This window comes from Stegostoma tigrinum, chromosome 33 (assembly GCF_030684315.1).
Source record: "Stegostoma tigrinum isolate sSteTig4 chromosome 33, sSteTig4.hap1, whole genome shotgun sequence".
NCBI classification, from domain to species: Eukaryota; Metazoa; Chordata; class Chondrichthyes; order Orectolobiformes; family Stegostomatidae; genus Stegostoma; species Stegostoma tigrinum.
Window position 1 is genome coordinate 22,005,361 of NC_081386.1, and position 22,028 is coordinate 22,027,388.

The 22,028-nt window shown below is 41.6% G+C and overlaps 1 protein-coding gene across 8 annotated transcripts in view; it reads left to right on the plus strand.

Moving 5' to 3' along the window:
* Window positions 1-22,028, plus strand: part of sema6dl (sema domain, transmembrane domain (TM), and cytoplasmic domain, (semaphorin) 6D, like) — a 319,189-nt gene that overhangs the window by 203,401 nt on the left and 93,760 nt on the right. The gene's annotated exons all lie outside the window — the stretch shown is intronic.

Here is a 22,028-nt window from a genome sequence, read left to right on the forward strand (position 1 = left end):
ACGGAAGTCCAAAAGTGACCAGAAGCACATTATAATCCACAAAACATTTTTAGTTACTTGGTTCTATCACTGCATGTCTATGTGTATGACCAGCTTCTGTTGTTTGCCTTGAAATCATATGAAAAGTAGCCTTTTAAGTTGACAAGTAAGTTCTTGCCGAATGGAAATGCCAGCAACATTGTAATGTAACACAGAATTGACAAAATAGTTCAGAGGACTGGACAAATACTCCAGAAGTTCAAACCTACCATAGCAGCTGTGGGTATTTAAATTCAACTAAATAAATATAGTATTATGATATCCTAATATTCCTTCTCTCAAAGTGCACTAGCTACAGAATTGACTGCCACAGAGTACGGTGGATGCTGGGACACTGAATAAATTTAATGAAGAGATAGATTTTTAAGTAGTAATGGATTGAAGATTTATGGAGGGGACGGGAAAGTGGAGTTGAGGCCAAGATGAGATCAGCCATGATTGTATTAAATAGCTGAGCAGGCTCGTGGGGCTGAATAGCCTACTCCTGCTCCATCTTAACAATAATGGTCAAGGTCTAGCACATTGATGTAAAAACCCATCCCATGCAAGACACTAATGTCATTCAGTGAAGGAAATCTTCCTTCCTGGCTGATTGTGACTGCAAACGAGCAGATTCTTTACTGCCCTCTGAAATCTCCGAACAAATCACTAAGTTGTTACTTGTCAGGCTCTCCAGTTATTACTGAGGACCATTGCCAATGAGCAATAAATGTTCACATTCCGAGAAAGAAAAGAACAAACCTAATCAAAACAAACCAAGGCCTCCTTTCCACTGAAAGCTCCAACTTCAATAGAAATGCCTAAGACTTAAGTCACTGCAACAAGATACCCTGTAGATCATTGGCAGGATGGCATTTATAATAGTGTGTACTAAGCTTTCTAACTTCAAAAAGTGTCAAAGAAGAGACCACAGATGGTTCTTGCACTCTGGAGTTAAAGCCCTGAAGTCAGAATCACATTGTAGAACCTGTTTTCATTGAAAAAATATTGAAGATGGCCACGATCCAGGTGTTCACAATTCTTAAGCTAATGTCAAAGCAAGGTGACTGTGGAACTTGAGTTATGAGTCCCACTTGACAGAGCACTATTACAACATTAGGAAATTGCAAGCAAGCTAGATTTATGCAGATATATCAACAGGAAGCCCTGGACATCGTTAGCAAGCTGGGATGCTACCACAGGACGAGAAACAGAGTTAGTGTTTCACATTGGTGGTCTTTCATTAGACTTGGTTCAATAATTGGGGGAGAAACATTTGTAAGGATGTGGGTAAAGAACGGAGGAATGGGTTTAACTGGATTCCCTTTCAAATGATCCAGACAGACATAAAGGCCTCTTACTAGGCTGTAGTATTCGATGATTTTATAAGAAATATGCAGCGAGAAAGTGAGGGAAAGAGACTGAAGTGAGGGAGAAAACTAATACGTCACAGAGGGGATTAAAACTGAGACTATCTGCATTTACAATTAAACATAAACGCAAGGAACAAGTAGAACAGACTTTATAATTCCATTTCCTAAATAGAGAATTAATTCCAACATATGGACTTTAATTAATTTATTATACTTAATCTTGAACACCAATGTTCTGTGTATCAGAATATGATTATTGAGTGCAAATTCTGATTTTCTATTTAATATGACTCTATTGAAGTTATTAATCCATTTATTTCCAAAAAATTAAATCGAGCAATGAATAAATGAATTCATATTGTATATAATAATGTTTTTCCGATATCAGAAGCAGCTGTGATAGATCTGATTTCTGTTTCGAGATAAATGTGTGATGATTCACTATCTCACAGTTTGGTATGCAAGGCTGCGTGGTGACTCTTGTTCTTGACCAGCTTGCCCTCCTCATGTCCCTTGGTAATCTCTGCTGTAAAGCCAGTCAACGATGTCTGTCATTATTGAGTCTTTGACTACATTTAAACTCATCACTTTCTGACCCAAAGGCAAGGGTGAGCCAAGTTGATACATGACATTCCTCTGATCTTGAGGGAAAGCTCAGATATTAATTGGGCAGTGGAATTTACATTATTGAACTATGAAGCTGTTATGCAGCAGTCAACATTCTTATAGCTGCAGCCATTGTGCTCCATATCGTATTTGAATCACTTATGTCAATGCACATTTTTGTAATCATCAATCCTTTACATAATTGTGTTCACACTCAACTACTTTTCAAAGAAGTCCATTCAATGCGTACGTCAGGATGAGGAAGATATTCTAGTCTTATTGAGACTTGTCAATTGCATCTAAATTTAGCTTTGCCAGTTGCCTTTCAGCAAGTCAGATTTGGATGGTGCCCTGTATTTGTGTTTGACAAACAGCTCCAGCCTTTCATGGTACTTTGAACCCTGGATTCAACTGGTTTCTTTCTGCTGAATCCTCTTCTAGTTATCCTGGTCACCTGATACTCGGCCAAACATGAAACACCATTTAGTTACACAGGGTTAAAGCAGCACAGCATGAGCCAGAGGGAGCTGCAATCCCTGTAGTTGATTTGCTTTCCCACATAAATATCTGGCTCGTATAAAAGTAAACCACGCAGGTACAGTACCAGAATAGTTCTGGTGTCCACGGAATGCATTCCCCAGCAAGGAGTGAGCTTTGTGCGGGCAGGGTGGAAGAAGCAGAAATACAGAAATAAAGGTGAAATTCTACTTTGAAGTTTTTACATAGGGCCTTCAACTGTTCTACTGTTCATGAGTGAAAAGATGATGCATTGCAAGGAAACACTATATTGACGTGGAAAAGGGATCTTACATGATAGAGGATGAAAGTGCATTAAAAATTCAAGAATCCCAAGAGATTTTCACTTGTAAACTGCTCAATTTACCTTTTTATTCTGTGAGGGTGGAGAGAACAAGATCTGAGTGTGAGTAATGCATCTTTTGTAAATATATGCATATACCCTATTGTAAAACAAGAAGTGTGGCCATGATTGAAGCATCTTGTTTAACAGTGTTATGTATGACACAAACACCAGAAAATGTTGAATTTGGTTATTAGCTGAAATGCTACATTGTCAACTCATATTTAATATTCTGCATTTATTCCCTGGAGCAGTACTGCATTACTCACTTGTTTGCAATCAAAAAAAAAGCTAGACTATACAGTCAGGTATGTGTTTTTGCTTGCATTGTAACCTACAAAGCAGATTATCTCATCTATGGTAATTATAGTTGTCACCATCAATCTTATTAGTCAGAATAACTAGCTGCATCAAGTCAAGCTTGGCAAAGCATCTGTGCTAAAACCAAGCCATAATTCCACGTTGATCATACTGGCTTCATATTTCCATACACACTCCGGCAAGGTTGAATTCTACACCTGACTACACATTTAATTTTTAAAGCCAGGTTATTACATTAGAACACTAATAATTGGCAAAAGTCCCATTTACACAGGAGAATTTACATCAATTTATACCCATTTCATTTAATGCCATTTATGGGAGCAAATGTGACTCTAATTGCTGCCACTTTGATAATGGCAAGTTGGCAATTTCTTAATTGCCTCCAAACACCAGAAATCCACCGAAAATGATCTCTTCAAATGTGAACTATATGCATAGATGTCTCTGCTGCAGGCCTGTGCTGTCTGATAATTGTGATGCTGTGATGTTTATTGCTTTTGTACATCTAAGCAGTTTGTAGTTACGTCTTAATAAAGGTTTTCAGAAGTCTGAGTTCCTGGTTTTCACTCTGATTTAGTCTAATTTGGGATTGCAGTTCGTAAGCACTGATTGACATGAAAATAAAATAAAATCATTCTGCTTTGAACAGTCACAGGTAATATTCCCTTTAATTTCTGTGCACTGAGCATGTCGTACAGTGCGTTTCCTTTACAACTGATGCTCAACTGTACATGTAGGTATCTTCCAAGCAAAATTGCTTCCACACATGCACCTGAGAAAAAACATTGATCATGGCTATGAAGATGTTCCAAAGTAGTTTCATCCTAACGGCAACTACAATTTTGCCAGTCTGGTAGATAATAATGCAGGGTCAACATATGTCATCCCTTCAAGATAACTTTGAATGTTTCTTGTGATCGCTCCATGAATTAGCGATCCTTCCTGGTCAGTCTACAGAGTGGTATTAACACTGGGGCAAGTTGAGCTCTACTTGTTGATAAATTATCGTAGGACTGGATAATTGATAAATCAAGAAAGTAACAGGCATGGGTTTAACTTGTAGCATCGCGCCTTAGGAGAAAACAGCTCATGAAAAGAGAGAACTTTGTCAGTCAAGCTGGGAAGCATGAGGTACACAATCAAAATGATAAAATGTCTCAACATTGCTGTAAAATATGTTGAGATTTTCTCCTAATTACTCATCTCATAAATCAGGGTGCTCAGCTGGAAACTAATTTTGGTGTTCAAGAAAAATATTTTGTATCGTAAGCAAAATTTCTGCACGTAAAATGGAAAAACAGCATTTTTTCAATTGTGTGAGGCCTAAGTCTGATAACTGTTAAAGTGTCTTATTCACAGAACTAAGTGTGTACTGTCTTCCACATTCCAATCAGGACACATGTAGGAATTCCAGTTGTGCTGGGACTGGAAAATGGACTGTTTGCAAGGTAACTCACAAATGATGCATGAAATAACGTCTGACTGACTTTTAGCACAAAGATGTCGGTTTATGAGGCCAGTGTGCTCAGCACCTTGTGTGGCTGTTAAAAATGGACAAGGTACAACGACCACAAAAGGAAGCTCAACAACGTTGCTGTTTGCTGCACATTCTGAACGCCTCACGAAAGGACAATATCATGAATGCGGCCATCTTTCCATCAGCATATCTACCAAGGCACTGAGCAAGCAGAGACAACTTCACTGGCTTGGGCATGTTTCCAGGATGAAGATTGGTGGCATGCCCGAGGATTTTCTTTATGGGACATAACAGAAGACCGTTAGGATGCCCATAGCTCCTGTGGCACGAAAGCCCTGAATATTGACTTCAGCACCTGGAAGACACGAGCCAATGATAATGGAAATCACAGCACTACCTTCTGGCACCTTCTCAAGACCAAGAATGACTCACTTACCCTCCACTTTACGGCTCCTGAAGTAAGTCAATAATCTGATGCTGATCGACACATTCCCACCACAGGGTGGACAGCTGGCGGTTGATGAGGTGAGAGGTTGGACTGCTCAAATATTCCTTTTGCTGTTTACACTTGACCTCCATCTGAGCCTGTCAGAGACGCTTAAAATGGATGGTACCTTCACTGATGCTGCTTCTCCAGTTCAGGCAGTCTCGGTCCAAAGGTTCCCATGAGACAGTGGAGGTATTGCATTTTTTTTCAAAGAGGTATCAGGGACATCCTTGAGGCGCTTCTTCTGCCCCCTTGGTAACTGCTTGCTGGTTCAGAGCTCAGAATAGAGAGCTCACTCTGAGAGAGTTGTGCCAGGCTTGCAAAGGGTGTAACCCACCCAGTGCAGCTGATCGACTGTAATCATTGACTCGATGCTGAGGATGTTGGTTTGAGAGATGGCACTCATATTGGAGAACCTGTCCTGCTGGAGAATTTGCAAGGGTTTGCTGGAGCACTGCTGGTGATATTTCTTGTAGATTTGAGAAGTCCACCATACATTGACCGTGCCTCTAAACCATACAAAATGCAAGTAACACAGCTGCCCCATGGACCATGAGCTTGATACTGTATTTCAGATCTTTGTTGTCAAACCTTGTGTACCTCAGACACTGTAGGCAGAGACTGCACAGACACACTAGAGATGATAGTGAACTTAAATGTCTATGTTGGCCTTCACCGAGAGGAGACTCTAATTTTAATAATTGCAGTCCTTTGCACAGAGAATGGTTCATGTGTGGAATGAACTGCCAGAGAAAGTGCTAGATGCAGGTGCAGTTACATTGTTTAAAAGACATTTGGATAAGTTCATGAATAGGAAATGTTTGGGGAGATAAATTGCATCTGATTTCACCTGATAATTTAATCTGTTGGAATCTGAAACTAAATTGGAAATTACTGGAGAAACTCAGCAGGTCTTGCAACATCTGTGGAGAGAAAAACAGAGTTAAATTATGAGTCCAGTGATTCGTTTCATGACCTAGTTCTAGTTTAAGTCTGAGCTAGATAGACTCTTGATTATTAGGTGAATGAAGGATTAAGGGGAAAGGGCAGGAAAGTAGATGTACGGAATATCAGATCAGCCATGATCCTACTGAAAGGCAGGGCAGGTTTGAGGGGCCAATTGGCCTACTCCTGCTCCTATTTCCCATGGTCTTATGCGGCCAGACTTGCTGAGTTTCTCCAGCAATATCTGCTTTTGTTGAAGAAGAAATGTTAGTCTATTGCTAACCAGACAACCCCTTAAACAGTGTTAAGCTGTGTTCAAGCATATGGCAGTTTCAGGTCAAGTGGCTGCAGTAAAGGGTAATACAAACCCTTCAATTTGAGCAAAGCCTTTAGCTTTACCTTCATCCCTCCCCTCTCAGTGCACTGAGACAATAAATTCCAGGATGGAAGTTGTCGCTTGCCATAAATTATGAAAGCCTTTTAAACCAGTGTGACAATAGTGACAGAGATAGGCAGTAATTTGTCCCAACAATACAGAAGGAACGGCAATTTGTTTCCACGTCAGGATGGTGAGTGGCTTGGAGAGGAATTTGCAGGGAGTATCTGCTGCCCTCATCCTTCTAGATGAAAGTGATCATGGGTTTGGAAGATGCTGTCGTGAAGTGTGCAGGAACCCAAGTATCTGACCTACCTGGATTGGAAAGGAAAGAGCTGTCAGCACATCACTGATGCAGCAGAGTCAGGCAATGCACACCATCACACCCTTTTCTTCAACTCCAGCACGGCAGAAATGAGAAACACCACAGAAAACGTATCTCATGCCAGCATCCCATTGGTGAGCACACAGCGGGAGCCATGAGTAGTGCTGACTGGGAAGTGGAGAATATTGTGAGGAAGAAAATGAAGGGTGTCAAGTTGAAATTGACCAAAGGAAGTGAGACAGAGAGGGAAGTGACAGGATGAACTGACGTAGAAAGGGATGAATGTTATAAACTGCAAAGTGGGGAGGCGCGAGGCATCTGGAAGCAAAGGCCAAAAAGAATGGGTGCCAATGTTGGAAAAGATTGGAAAGAAAGATCCCACATGGAATTGGATTGGGTGGAGTAGAAAAATGCAATGCTTATGGGCTGGTGGAAGAGAATCCACATTGACTGTTTGGAGGCGGTGTTAAATTTTTGAGAGGCTGCATTTCTAAACTACAGATCTTAGTTATGGTCCAAAAATGGCGCTGCGGCTTTGTTCCTGGGCATCGCTCTGTGGAGTAAATAGGAATTCTTGGTCTTGCATTTAGGCAGGAGTTCCGGGCTGCATCACAGAGTCTGATCCCTAGCTTGGAGCCACAGCTGGACTGGAGTAAGGAGTGGTTTATTTCTTTCTATTGTCTTTTCAAAAGTTTTAGTAAAATCTTTTGTAAATTGCCAGGTGTTCAGAGTTGATCAAAATGCGCCATAGTTCATGAAAAAATAATATATTTTTAAGAAAGATGTGCATGATGGAGGGCAAGGGGACAGTAACTGAAAAATGTATATCGTCTTTTAAATTTGTTCCCCAGCTCTCTGGCTGATATTTCTGGATGAAATTAAAATATTGTGCTGAAAATTTAAATCAAAGGCATTGCTCTGGAGAGTGAAAACATGTTATGTCCAGAATATATTTTCAAAGTGTGAAGCTGTGGCTCAAACCGGCAGAAGGTAAGTAAGATACACTATCCACACAAACAAACAAATCTGACCATTCATCATTCATGGTACTGTTGCCTGCACAGTGCTGGTGCCAGAACAAGTGAAAATCTAGACCTAATTTTGACCCTTAACACATTAGTCTCTCAAAGTGGCAATGTACCATGAAATTGTGTTACGCGGGACAGCTTACAGTCCTGGCTATGATGCCTTTGTTAAAGTCTCACCCCTCAAAATTATTCAAATTCTTAAGTTGAAAGTGCCCAACAGTTGTGCTTTTCAAAGGTTTTTGATCTGCTGGGGAACAGTGAAAAATGGTTTTCTTTAAATTGAACGTGCCAAACATAAATTATCCAACTAGTCATTCGGAATAAAATGATGTAAAGGGCTGTTTATATTTCTCGCTTAACTGCGACCTGCATTATTGCATATGGAAACCCCATTTTCCACTATTTCACAAATAGGTCAAAAATAAAGAACTACTACTTAACATTAGGGTTTTTTTTATTTAATTTGAGTTGGAATTGTTGCGAAGAGAGAGATTTTAATGAAGGCTTTCAGCCACAATATGGCTTTGATTTTAAATAGAGGCCATCTTGTAGGTCAGCAAAATATGGCAGGACCCTTCTCAGTAACAGATCACTGCAGCTACATCCAGCCTTACTGTTGGAAAGCAGGCACCTAAACTATTGCCAGGATATTTTTAGCAACATAGAAGATTTATTACTGCAATCAGATTTTTTTTTCTATGGGATTAAAAAGAAGAAAAAGCTTTTTCCTTCATCAGTTTGGAGCTGATGTCAGGGAGAGAGGTGAAAAGGTCAAAATAAAACTTATACCATTGGTCACACTGTCAGACTGTTCCAACTTGCAATGTTTAAATCACAAATTGAGGAGCAAAAGGTGGGGGGTGGGGGGTGAAGCAACAGCTACAGGATCTGTTTGATAAGTTTACCTACGCCTTCCTGTCTAATCACTCACTGTTTGCTTCTCCCCCTGAAACTGCTTAAAGCTCCCTGAGAGAAAAACAATACAAATCAAAGCAGTGACACTTGGAAATGGGCATAACAGTTTTTATTTATTCATTCATGGGGATGAAGGCCTTGTTTCCTATCACTGATTGCCCTGAGGGCAGTTAACCACATTGCTGTCTGTCTGGAGTCACATGTCCAACAGGACCAGAACAGATAAAGAAGGCAGTTCCTTCCCTAAAGGATATAGTGAACCAGATGGTGTTTTCCAACAACTGACAATGGTTTCATTGGATTCCTAATTCCAGATTTTCACTGAATTCAAATCCCACTATCTGCTGAATGGCCCCTGGGGTGTCCAGAACATTGTCTGGGTCTCTGGATTAATATTCCAGTGATAGTACTACTAGGCCATCACCTTCCATTTTTTGGATCTCTGTCTTAAAGTATTCAAGACCAGTTTGCCCATTCTCCAGTTTTAACAGCTTTTGTTTCTTTCTAGGTCACCATGTCCCCCAAACCTATGGGTTTCCCTTCCTGTTAGGGTGGCAGAAACCATCGCAAGCTCGCTCCACTCCAAGACTGCACCCTAAATATTGGCACCACAGCCCAGACAGTGTCAGGATCATTACCTTCTTTCAGTCTGAGATGAGGCAGGGGAGAGCAGTGAATCTGCAAAGTGCACATAAACATCTGATGTAGGCCACAAATCCCAAATAAGAAGCACTTGCACCGTACTTACTGTAAGTTGGTGAGCACAACAGACGAAAGGTGCCATCTTAGATTTGGAGGGGATGGGGTGGAATGGGAGGCTAGGGGAGAGACCTTTGAGGAAGCAGGATGGTAGTGCCCTCTGTTGCTGGAGAAACCAAGACCTGCATGTGTACATTGATTGAAATACCAATTTTTATATTTATTTCATCGATTATGTGCTGATCCATGAACTTTTATAATTCTATGCTGATTGTTACTTTGTTGCTCTGTTACTTTGTTTTTGTTGGCATCTTTGCTCACATTAATTCTCAAATGTTAAAAGGGAGGTCACATCACAAAATATTTTGGGAAGCACTGGTCTCAATAAATGTTCAGCACTCGATTCTGATCCCACTGGAAAGCTGAGAGGAGGAAAGACCTCTGCAAGACCCATAGGGTTCACACTGCTTTATATCATAACAATCTCAACATTTACTATTTCATTAGTAGCATTTCACAACTTGGCAGTATTGCGGCTGTTTTTTGAAGTGGGAAGGCTTTTCAAAGAGCAATTAAAATATGATTCATCGCATTTATGTTGATTTGGAACTGCTTACAACCAACTGATACAAATATAGTTTAATTGCAAAAGTGACGGATGTGTTGTTTAGATCTTAACTATTCCAACAAACAGTAATAGGTGCCAAGTCCATCTCGGTAATAGACAGCAGTAATTAACATTGATTGACTGTTAACAGCTTACATTTGCCTATGTTTATAGTCAGCAGTATTTACAATCAGTACATTGCTTTGGAAAGACATTAATTATGATGCCTGCGTCAATAGGAATTCTCTCATTCAGCTAGGATTTCTACACCATTCTGTGGATAGGTATCTACAGAGATTGTGCTGTTACTATTGGGGAGAAAAAAGGTGGCCTGTATTGATGGACTGTTCACTGTGTGCTTTTGAAGTCGCTCACAGATACCTCTTCAGACTGAATGGTGTCAGTTACTCTGAAAGTAGATCCCATTGAGAAAAGCTTGCAGTGAAAAAGTCTGATCGCAGGAAATGTCCAATTATAGTGAGGCCAGAGATCATGGCCTCCATTTCGACAATAGTTACAATTTTCTGTTCTTTGCTTTCAGCTTAGTTGTGATTTGCAGACTTCGAAACCAATCCCAGTGTTAGCTCCATTGATCACACTCTCACCTTTCAGTTGTGAGGTTCTGGGTAAGAAGCATTGGCACCGAACTTACTGTGAGTTGGTGAGCACAACAGACAAACCAGCTTAAAAGGTGCCATCTTAGATTTGAAGGCAGCAGGGGAATGGTAGGGGAGGGGACTTGTAAAACAGTGCCTGACAATCCAGTGTGTTACTGTAAGATGGTGCATGAAACATTAAACTAAAGCCTTGCCTGGTCATTCAGTTGGCAGTGTTTCAGAAACAGAATTCTCACCCTGTTCAAGACAATGTTTCTCCCTCCACCATCTCCAAAGGGAACAAGTTTACTGACTATTCATCTTGTATGTTGTTTGTGGAATCCAGCTAGACGCTACATTTTGTGCAGCTTTGGTCTGTTTATCTGAGCAATGTTGTTCTGACTGCAGAGGGAGTTGAACAAAAGTTTGTCACACAGATTCCTGAGGTAGCAGAACTGACGCATGAAGAGACACTTGATCAGTCATTCCCTGCAGTTTAGAAGATTACGGAGGGCGTCTTATAGAACCCTCTGAAATTCTAACCGAACTAAACAGGGTAAATGTAGGAAGGACATTCCGAGTGACCAGGGAGTCCTGAACCAGCAGTCACAGTCTAAGGATCTAGGGTAGTCCATTTAAGACCGAGATGAGAAGAAATTTCTTCAGCCAGCGCATAGTGAGAATGAGAAATTCATTACCACAGAAAGTGGCTGAGGCCAAAATATTAAGTGTTTTCAAGATATAATTCTTAGGAGTAAAGCGATTAAAGGATATGGGGAGAAAGTGGAAGTGGGGTAAAGAGTTGGATGATCAGCCATGTTGAATGGCAGAGCAGGATGAGAGGGCCGAATGGTCTAGTCATGGTCCTATTTTCTATGCTGCTACGTTCACCCACATTACAATTACGTTACTGCTTCCAAGTAATATACTGGACCTAAAACATTTGGGATGTTCATAGGATAGACTGAGATTCAATACAAACATAGTTTGGTTCAAGGAAACACAGCACAGAGCTGATGCCAACTCAACTGTCTCTTGTTGCTTCACCAAATTCTTATCAAACCGTGCTTTGCAGAATCTCTATTTTCACAATTTGAGAAAACAAATTTAATTAAGAGGTCATTGATTGAAATAAAGCAGAAAATGCACAAGTCAGTCAGCATCTGAAAGGAAACATTATTGTGTAACGGTCAAACTAAACAAAGAACTGCAGATGCTGGAAATCAGAAAGAGAAACAGAAATTGTTAGGGAAACTCAGCAGGCCTGGCAGCATCTGTGGAGAGAAAGTAGAGATGACCCTTTAATGGCAACAGTTTTTATTTTAATCATCTACTGTGTTTCGTCTTGTCCTAGAAAAGAACTAAAATGTCCTTATAGATACTTTATTGTAATAGACTCAAAACATTAACTCTGCTTTCTCTCCGCAGATGCCCCAGGCCTGCTGAGTTTCTCCAGCAATTTCTGATCACATAATCCTTATTTTCCATCTCTGAATAAGAGGGACTGATCTAGCCTTCAATTTTTTTTTGTGTTTCATCTTTTTCTCCCATGTAAACCTTTGGCAATTCAAACTTAAACTCATTCCTAAGGATGAGATCTTCTGTGCAGTATGACTGTGGAGGATCTGATTTAGCTGGATTCAAGTCATAACATCTCCTCTCCTAGTCTGTGTTCCTGAATTACCGCATCTGCCACCCTTTGTCAGTCTGCTACAGGTTTTGGGCTGCCCATAAGCAAAAGAGTTTTCTTCATTTGCGATCTGTCTTGACCCTGAGAGCTCCGGTCAACGAATATGATTTCCTTCAATTTTCAGGCTATCATTTTGCAAGTTGTACACACTCCACAGATGAATGAACAAAACGTTTAGCATTTATTTCCCTTAAGTGACAGTTTAAGTGCTAGAAAAGTGTGAAAAGCATATTTTTACAGTTTGTTTCATTCTTTCAGTTGAAGCTAAATTGTATGCAGACTGTTCTGATCTGCAGTCATTAAATGAAATAAGAGCTTTTCATTGCTTTCCCAAGAGGAATTCTTTCCCAGGTGACCCAATGGCACAGTGGTTGACACTGCTGCCTCACAACCCCAGGAACCTGGGTTCAGTTCCACCCTTAGGCGACTGTCTGTGAGAGTTTGTACATTCCCCCCTGTGTCTGTGTGCCTTTCCACTGGGTGCTCTGGTTTCTTCTGAAATTCCGAAAATGTGCAGGGTCAGTGGATTGGCCATGCTAAAAATTGCCCCAGAAAGTGCAGGCTAAGTGGGTTAGCCATGGTAAAAACCCCATGTGGGGTTACAGGGATGGGGCCCAGTTGGGATTCTGTTCAGAGGGTCAGTGTAGACATGATGGGTCAAATGGCCTCCTTCTGCATTATAGGGAATCTGTGATACTATTCTGTGAGAAGAGGTCCTAGTCGGTTAGGTAATAAAAGAGACTGTTGTCATTAAATCAGCAGGACGTCCCTGTGCTACTATTAAACCACTTTTGTATTGATTCCAATTGCTCAGAGACAGGGGTCTGTGTAACCTAGTGTTTAGTGCAAAATTCACTCACCTTATCCTGGGACCATATTTGTAAACCTGTCCCCTCTAAATATCGAAGTTCTAGAAGCTGTCAGCAGCATGAGGAGGGAAACTGACTCGGGGATATTGATCTCCCGAAATCCAAACCAAAACAGTGACAAAATCAAACTGTTCAACCAACATGAAATTGAGTCTGTAATTTCAGCAAAGAAGTGTGGTATAAGGGAAGTGAAATTTTCAATCATAACTTAACTTGAAATCTAATCCTGTCCTTTTTTTTTGCTGGGGTATTTTGGCGACAAAAAAAAATGCTTGCGATTCATCGGCTGAAACTCCCTGCAAAGTTTCAAATGTGAAATCTATTGCAGATGTACAGGAAGAATTGCTTGTTCGAAGCAATTTTGAGCAACAAAGGTTCGGGTGATGCTTTTACTTTTAAACTTAACAGATGTGCAACTTATAGGTTAAGTGTACAAAACAGGTCACGTTAAATGAAAACAAATGTACATTTTTCTTACCCAGAGGAGCCTATGTGTTACTTTACATCAGTGAAACACTACTGTAGATTAATTGATTCAGTTCCTCCAGCAGATTAATAGTTTGTACCAGTCATTATGCTGGGGAGCCCCAGCCTTAGAAACACCTCCTTTGTCCTTCCACTGTTTTTATTTTCCCTTTCACACTACTCATTAGTGTTGTCTCCAGTTGTTGTGTCAAAGAGCAGAACAACTGAGCCTCTTACAACTATCCAGATGAGTGCTTGCATGTGAAGAACTAATTTTGGGTCACGCTTATGTATGTGTTTGACCTGGAAATGCAATTATATAAAATCATATTAGGGTACAAAACCACAATCCATGTCAGCTTCTGTGCAAACTGACACAGTCAAACAGATGGCTGCACTAACATCAACTCCTGGCATTTGAACTTCACTGTTAAAATAATACTTTAAAACTGTCACGTCTTAAAAGTAAGATTGTCTTGCTAGAATTGTAAAGGACAGTGGTAAGATAGAGCTGTACAGCATGGAAGCAGACCCCTCAGTCCACCTCATTCATGCTGACCAGATATCCTAAATAATGTAGCCCCATTTGCCTGTATTTGGCCCATATCCCTCCAAAGACTTCCTAGTCATATACCCATCCAGGTGCCTATTAAATGTTGTAATTGTACAGCGTCCACCCTTCCTCTGGTGGCTCATTCCATACACACACCAACCTCTGTGTGAAAAAGTTGCTCCTCAGATCCCTTTAAAATCTTTCCCCCCTCACCCTATGCCCTGTAGGTTTGGACTCCACTACTGTGGGGAAAAGATCTTGCCTATTCACGGTATGAATTCTGTTAATGATTTTATAAACCTGTATAAGGTCACCCCTCAGCCTCTGACACTCCAGGGAAAATAGCCCCAAGCCTATTCAGCCTCTGCGTAGTTCTGAAACCCTCCAATCCCGAAGTTTTGGTCTCTGCACTTAATGTTTTGGCAGTGGTGCAGGATGGCTCACTGAGCTGATTCCCAGGATGAAAGGCTGATTTGACATTCATTTGGGTTTAGAAGAACGAGAGGCGATCTTATTGAAATATGACGTTATTGAGAGGGATTGACAGACAGGATAGTGAGAGTATTTGCCCCTCATGACAGAATGTGGAAACGGGACACTGTTGAAAACAAAAATGGAAATTGCTGTAAAATCTCAGCAAATTTCTTTCCATAGATGCTGCCAGACCTGGTCAGCAGGTTTGGCAGCATCTGTGGAGAGAAATTTCGTGAGATTTTCCAGCAATTTCTGTTTCTGTTTTCAGATGTCTGACATCTGCAGTTCTTTCAGTTTTGTGACACCGTTTAAAAGGGGTACCCATTTAAGACTGAGATGAGGAGGAATTTCTTCTCTCAATGAACGATAGTCTTTAGCTTGCCCTTCCTCGGAGATCAGTGGAGGTTTGCTCATTGAATATAACTCAGACTGAGTTCGATCTTTGATCTTTTATCTTTGATCAAAGATATTGAGCTGCAGGCTGAAAAGTAGAGCTAAGGTTACAATCAAATCAGCCATGATATTGATAACTGAATTCACCACATAAAGACAGTAGCTGCAAGAGCAGGTCTGAGGCTAGGAATACTGTGGCAAGTAACTCACCTCCTGACTCGCCAAAGCCTGTCCACCATCTGCAAGGCACAAATCAGGAGTGTGATGGAATACCCCCGAATTGCCTGGATGAGTGCAGCCCCAACTACAGCATGTGGACTGCTGTGGTTCAAGAAAGCAGCTCACCACCATTTTCTCAAGGATAATTAGAATGGACAATATTTAAAAAAATGCCAGTAGCCGCATCTCCATCTCCTACCTACTAACCTCATCCCGCCCCCTTGACCTGTCCGTCCTCCCCAGACTGACCTATCCCCTCCCTACCTCCCCACCTACAGTCACCTCTACTGGCTCCATCCCTGCCCCTTTAACTTGTCTGTCTCCTCTCCATCTACCTTCTCCTCTATCCATCTTCGATCCGCCTCCCCCTCTCTCCCTATTTATTTCAGAACCCTCTCCCCATCCCCCTTTTCTGATGAAGGGTCTAAGCCTGATACGTCCATTTTCGTGCTCCTAAGATGCTGCTTGGCCTGCTGTGTTCATCACTTTGTTATCTCTGGCCAGCCATTGATGTCCCTGTCCCACCAGTGAATAAACAAAATAATGAAGCAGGCATGAGGGGCCTAATGGCCTATTCCTGTCCATATGTTTGCATGTAAACAAACAGCCAATTTTTCACAGGAGTACACAGTACAATAAATGCAGCCAAGAAAACTGTTTTAAAGCTACAACATCTGGGAACAACTTCACATATCGGAAGAAAGTCCGTTCGTGGAAAAAGATATTATTTTTCAGTGCAATTTTCAGCACATCTGATATCTCTCTGGAGTCTGTAGTCACCATGTGAACACTTCTGACCACAATGATACCCACAGGGAAAACACAGCATGCTTAAAATGAAGATCTAATTCAAAGTTGACAGAACATCAGACATCAGAAAAAAGGAAGCTTGTTTTTGTCCAAATGATTAGTCTTCTTGAAGCACCCCCAAGTACTCCATATCAAGATGGAGTGTATTCTAGACAGGAAAGTGTGGCTTTCAGCTCACTGTCGCATTTAATGAGTTAGTAGGTATTCTAAGTCTCTTTTGTTTTTCAGGGACGTTCAAAAAGTGGTATAATCCAATTGCTCATAACAATCACAAGAAGTTCGCAGAATTTTAGCAATGAGAATAGTGAGCACGTCTTTGTTTTGATTACTGTTTGCTGTTAAAAACTCATCTCTCCAACCCTAAAATTGTTGGATGCTAATATAACGCCCAATACTAATCTCCTAGTTTAAACTGGAAATCAAGCCGCTACACGCACCAGACAAGTAATATAATACCTTTCAGCACATGAGCTGACTAAGGGCAGCCCTCTTTGTTAAACCCTGAGAATATGCACTCAGGTCTTCTTGACCTGAACACAGTCTCTACAGGGATGGAAATGGAAAGAGACCTCTTAATACAGAAAACATTGTATATATTTCTTTGCAGCAACTAGATTAAGGATATAAACTTCATACAAAAATACATAGATTTTAAAAAGATTTCACATTTTCACAAAAATCTAATACATTCAGTCCAAAGGTCATGTACCTCCTTTAGCGTCCCATTAAACAGGCAACTGGTAACCATTATCTCTTTAGCCCATGGGACTTTATTATAAAATGCACTCACTATTCAGTGTATGGAGAGGTTACTGTCCCACTGCATTATTCAGACTTTAATACATTCCCAGGCTAAAAAGCAGGATAACATTTTTATTAATATCTATGCCTCATTTTAAAGTGTGCAAGCTTACAATCATTAACAATTTCAAAAAAGTTTGATTTTCCTGAAAATTTTGGAAAATACTATAAAGTCATTGACAGTTATATGATTGAGATCTTTACTGTATTTTGAGGACCACATTTTAAATCGTTCTGATTTAGAAAATTACTGTCCTTTTCCCACAAAAAATCATACTTTGGATCCTAATCACTTTAAATTACTGGCTTTATTTCACTTTAGTAAATCCTCTTATTTGCCTTTTTACTTTCCTCTGCGCACATTTTACGTTGTGTAATTTTTAATTATCCTCCTTCATGTGTTTACACTTCCTCTGACTTTGTTGTCTAGTTTTATTTTGCTTGTGCTGAATGGTATATCAGACACAAAGTGTAGAAGGCCTCTCAAAAGACTATTTCCACATAAATTCGTCCTGCATATGGACCAGAGCCACTTCCTTTACAGCTGGCAGTACCGGGGAGCAAGAAAACTGGAAGAGCAGTAGTGATTGGAGATTCAGTGGTTCGAGGGATGGACTGGCATTTCTGTGGCCACAGATATGAATCCTCAACGGGTTGTGGCCTTCCTGGAGCCAACGTTGAAGATCTCAGCACCCGAAGACTCTGCAAGAGACCATGTGTCTTTGTGTGCACGCGCATGCTGCGTGTTTTTGTGTGTTGGGGAGGAAGAATGTTTCTGGGTTTGTGTAATGTGTGTTCAGTGTGTGTATGTGTCTGCATTTTTTTGTCTTTATTCATTCACGGGCTGAGGGTATCATAGGCCAGGCAGCATTTATTGCCCATCCCTAATTGCCCAGAGGGCAGATCACAGTCAACCACATTGCTGTGGGTCTGGAGTCACATGTAGGCCAGACCAGGTAATGATGGCAGTTTCCTCCCCTGAAGGACATTAGTGAACCAGATGGGTTTTTCCCAACAATCGACAATGGATTCGTGGTCATCATTAGATTCTTAATTCCAGATATTTATTGAATTCAAATTCCACCATCTGCTGTGGCAGGATTCGAATGAAAGTCTCCAAGACATTATCTGGGTCTCTGGATTAACAGTCCAGCGATAATATTATCGCCTCCCCAGTGTGTGTGTGTGTGTGTGTGTGATGTGTGTGTGCGCGCACGCTTAAGATTTGTGTGTGTGTTGTGTGACATTGGTACAGACATGCACAATGACAGAGATAGAAAGAGGGCTGTGATCCTGCAGTCAGAATTGTGTGGAGACTCATGGGATCTGAGTGATGTGGGCAATAGCGAACCAGACAAGTTCAGTGACGCCTATCTCGACAGCAGGACTTCTCGCTCCATCTTTTATGTTTTTGCTGTTGAGCAGCGAGGTGGGATTGTTTTTCCTTAACGTTTTCTAAACCTGTTCAAAAATGCTATTACACATCTTTTGAGCTGGTGGGACTTGAACCTAGGTATCTTGGCGCAAAGATAGAAATACCACCACTGTATGACAAGAGCCCTCAAGAGAGGTGTGTTATGTTACAATGCAAGAAGTTTCAATTAAGGGGAAATTGTAGCTTATTAAGTGCCTTTTTAACACTTGCTTGCTGTAAGTACCAAAATAATCAAGATGTTTAGAATTGTTGATTTGCAAGTCAGAGTGGGAATGTGGGCGCTACATCCAGATGATCTGCACCAAACAGCATCTCAGGCATGTCCCCATGGGCATCAGCTTCATGATCCCCTCATCTAAGGACATTGGCATCCAACACTCGCCAACCCTACGCACCGATCACAGCACCCCTCCGATCCACTTGCAGGCCACTTTGGAAGCACAGACTGGCATTGCAGGGCTCACTGTCTCTAGATGTGAAAGGTGGCAGCAGTGACAGGCACTCAGTACATGGAATGGACCAGGTTGCATCTCACGTCTCAGGGCTGCTCAATTCGTCTCTTAGTGCTCACTCACTCTGCACCTCCCTGCCAGTTCGGACCATCCACACATTGCATTGCTTCTTAACGCATTGGAGCTTCCTCCAGACCTAGAGGCTGTCAGTGCTGCCAACTCTGGTAACCTCCTTTGCACCGATACACAGATGGGTTGCTCCTCTGTGGGACCCTGTGCAGGATGGGGATACAAGTGATCAAACTAACATCCACAGCTGCATGTCCGTGTAACAAAATAGCCGTGTTGGAAACTGGGTGAGGGCTACTCCTCTGTCCAGTCAATGGGATGAGGTCACTGTTGGTCAGGGGATCCCAGTCCCCTCAGGCAGGAGCACAGTCTGCTTGGGCCATTTACAGTCAAGGGATGTGTCTAACCTCAGTCCAGAGAGTGAGTAACGCAACAGCAACACCTGTCATGACTTGTAAGTGTGCAGTTAGACGTGGCTATAAGTGGATCTGAGGGATGCCATGGGGACGTGGCAGGTACTTAGCAAGGTCACAAAGCTCACTAGGCCTTTTTGGCAAGAATCTCTCCAAAAACGCACCCTGACTCATACTTAAGCTTAAAACAAAAGTAAAGTTCAGCCCTATGTGTCTGCATTTGGCCCTTCACTTTCCAGCTTCCCTGCTTGTAGCTCATTCTGAATTTGTGGACTATTCTATGTGGGCAAAAGAAGATTGAGAAGAGACTGAAAATTATGAGGGGTCTGGACAGAGTAGACAAGGAAAATGTGTCCCTGTTGGTCGAAGGATTGAGAACACAAGGAACCTATTTCAGGTGACTGATGACATGAGGAAGAGACCTTTCCCGCGGTGAGTGTGGGCAAAGGAAAAAGCAGGAGCCAGTCTGTCCAAGTAGGGTTTTCACAATATCTAGTGCAGCAGAATTGACCTATCCTTTCCCCCAATAAAATTAGCTGCTTGGAAGCACAATTAGGATATTTATATGTTCACACTCAGTTAACACAGCATTTCAGGCAGAAAGGGGGAAGAAGACTGGCTAAGAGCTTTGTTGAGCAGGAATGCCAGCTGAGATTACTCAGTCAACCAGAAGCAGTTGGGGTGATGGTAGAGGTCAGTGGTGCCCTGGCCAACAGTTCTAGAGAATGACACCGTTTGTGGGCTTGGGTGTGGTCATGCTGGGAGGTGGTGGGTCCTCTCTGCCTGGGCTCCCCTCAACTCACATGCAGCCTTTTATTGAGGTCTCATTCCAGTTATTTAGCTTTGCACCATAACCGTGTGATTCCCTGAAGATGGAAGACCCCTCGTTGGCTCTCTCTCTCTCTCTCTCTCTCTCTCTCTCTCTCTCTCTTCCAGCACCATGCATTGCCCGTGATTGGGCAAGAAACAAGGAAGTTCAGCTTAAATTTAAGACACTCTCCCTGGAAAATCTTGATGCTAGTCTGTTTCTCACCAGAGGCTTTAGGACCTAAAAACAGTCACTGGAACAATTCAGCATTAGGTTTGTGATGTCTTGGATGTCCTCGAGTGGTTCAGGAACCACCTTGTGTCAATGGAAAAAGAGATATTTTGCTCTTTTCAAATGGATACCTAGAAACTTCTAAAATAAGTTGGTTGCAGTGTTCTGAGTTTTAAAGGGGAAAGACTATTTTATCTTATGATATAAGGAGATACTATGGTTTTGAAATGTTTATCAGGAGCAAAAGAAACATCAAAACTTAAGACATCATGATGCCTGACACCTAGCAAGTGTCTTGTTTATTGACCAAGTGTGGACTAGAGTGCAGCCATTTTGATTGTCATGTGGGGTCTTGGGGACAATTCCTCGACCTCCCATCTTAGACTGGAGATATTTCACTCCTCCATAACAATGGAAGTGAAGCCTATGATTTGTCCACCGTGAGAGCAGTCGGATACTTCCTTCATAAAGTCGGGAATTTTGCTCTGAGCCCCGTATCCCAAAATGCTGCATGGGTCTGAATTCACAACACCGCTTTCTGCAGGGCGTTCCCAATGGATCACGTGGTGGCTGTTAGCCAAGCCAGGTGTTACCCTGCTGGCTTCAGGATTGCTGGGTAGAAGAAGTGTGGACAGAGCCAGAATCCACAAGGAGCAAGATGCAGCAGAAGGCAGAAGGAGCAGGAAAGTGGCCTAAATTCTGCGTCATTGTCAGGAGAACTGAGCCTTACATCAGTGGTAGGGAAATGATTGGAGAAGACTCTTAGCAACATTGTTTATTTCCATTCATAGAAGAATGGACTTATTAGGAATAACCAGCATGGTTTTATACAGGGAAGGTCTTGTTTCACAAGCTTGATTGAGTTTTTTGAGGAAGTGACAAAGGTGATTGACAAGGATGAGACAATGGATGGTATTTACATGAACTCTATTAAAGCATTTGATAAGGTTCCTCATGGTAAGCTGGTCCAGAAAGTCAAATCGCAGGGAATCCATGGTAAGTTGGCAAGATGAATACAAGATTGGCTTGACCGGAAAAGACAGATGGTAGTTGTGAAGTGGCATTTTTCTGAATATAGGTCTGTGACCAGTGGTATTCCACAAGGATCAGTGCTTGTTCTGCAAATCTCTGTTGCTTGTGATATATATGAATGATTCAGATGAAGATGTAGGTGGTCCGATTAATAAGTTTGCAGATGACATGAAAACTGGTGAAACTGTGTAGAGTGATGAAGGATAACAATACTTCCAGCAGGATATCGATCTGTTGGAAAGTTGGGCAAAGAAGTGGCAGTTGGAATTGAATCCATAAGTGTGAGATGATGTATTTTGAGAGTTCCAATGCAAGAGGAAAGTATACAGTAAATGACTGAATGCTTAGGAGCATTGATATATAGAGGGTTCTTGGGATCCAAGTCCAAAGCTCCCTGAAACTGGCAACACAATAGATACAGTGGTAAAGAAGGCAAACAGCATACTCACTTTCATTGGTCAGGGCATCTTGTTGTAACTATATAAGACATTGGTCAGGTCACATTTGCGTTACTATGTGTAGTTCTCTGGTCATTGCACTATCGGAAGGATGTGAAGGCTTTGAAGATGGTACAGAAGAGGTTTACCAGGATATTGCCTGGATTAGAGTATGTTAGCTATAAGGAGATTGTGGACAAACTTGGATTGTTGTGTGTATGTTTGTGTGTGTGGTGTTTGTG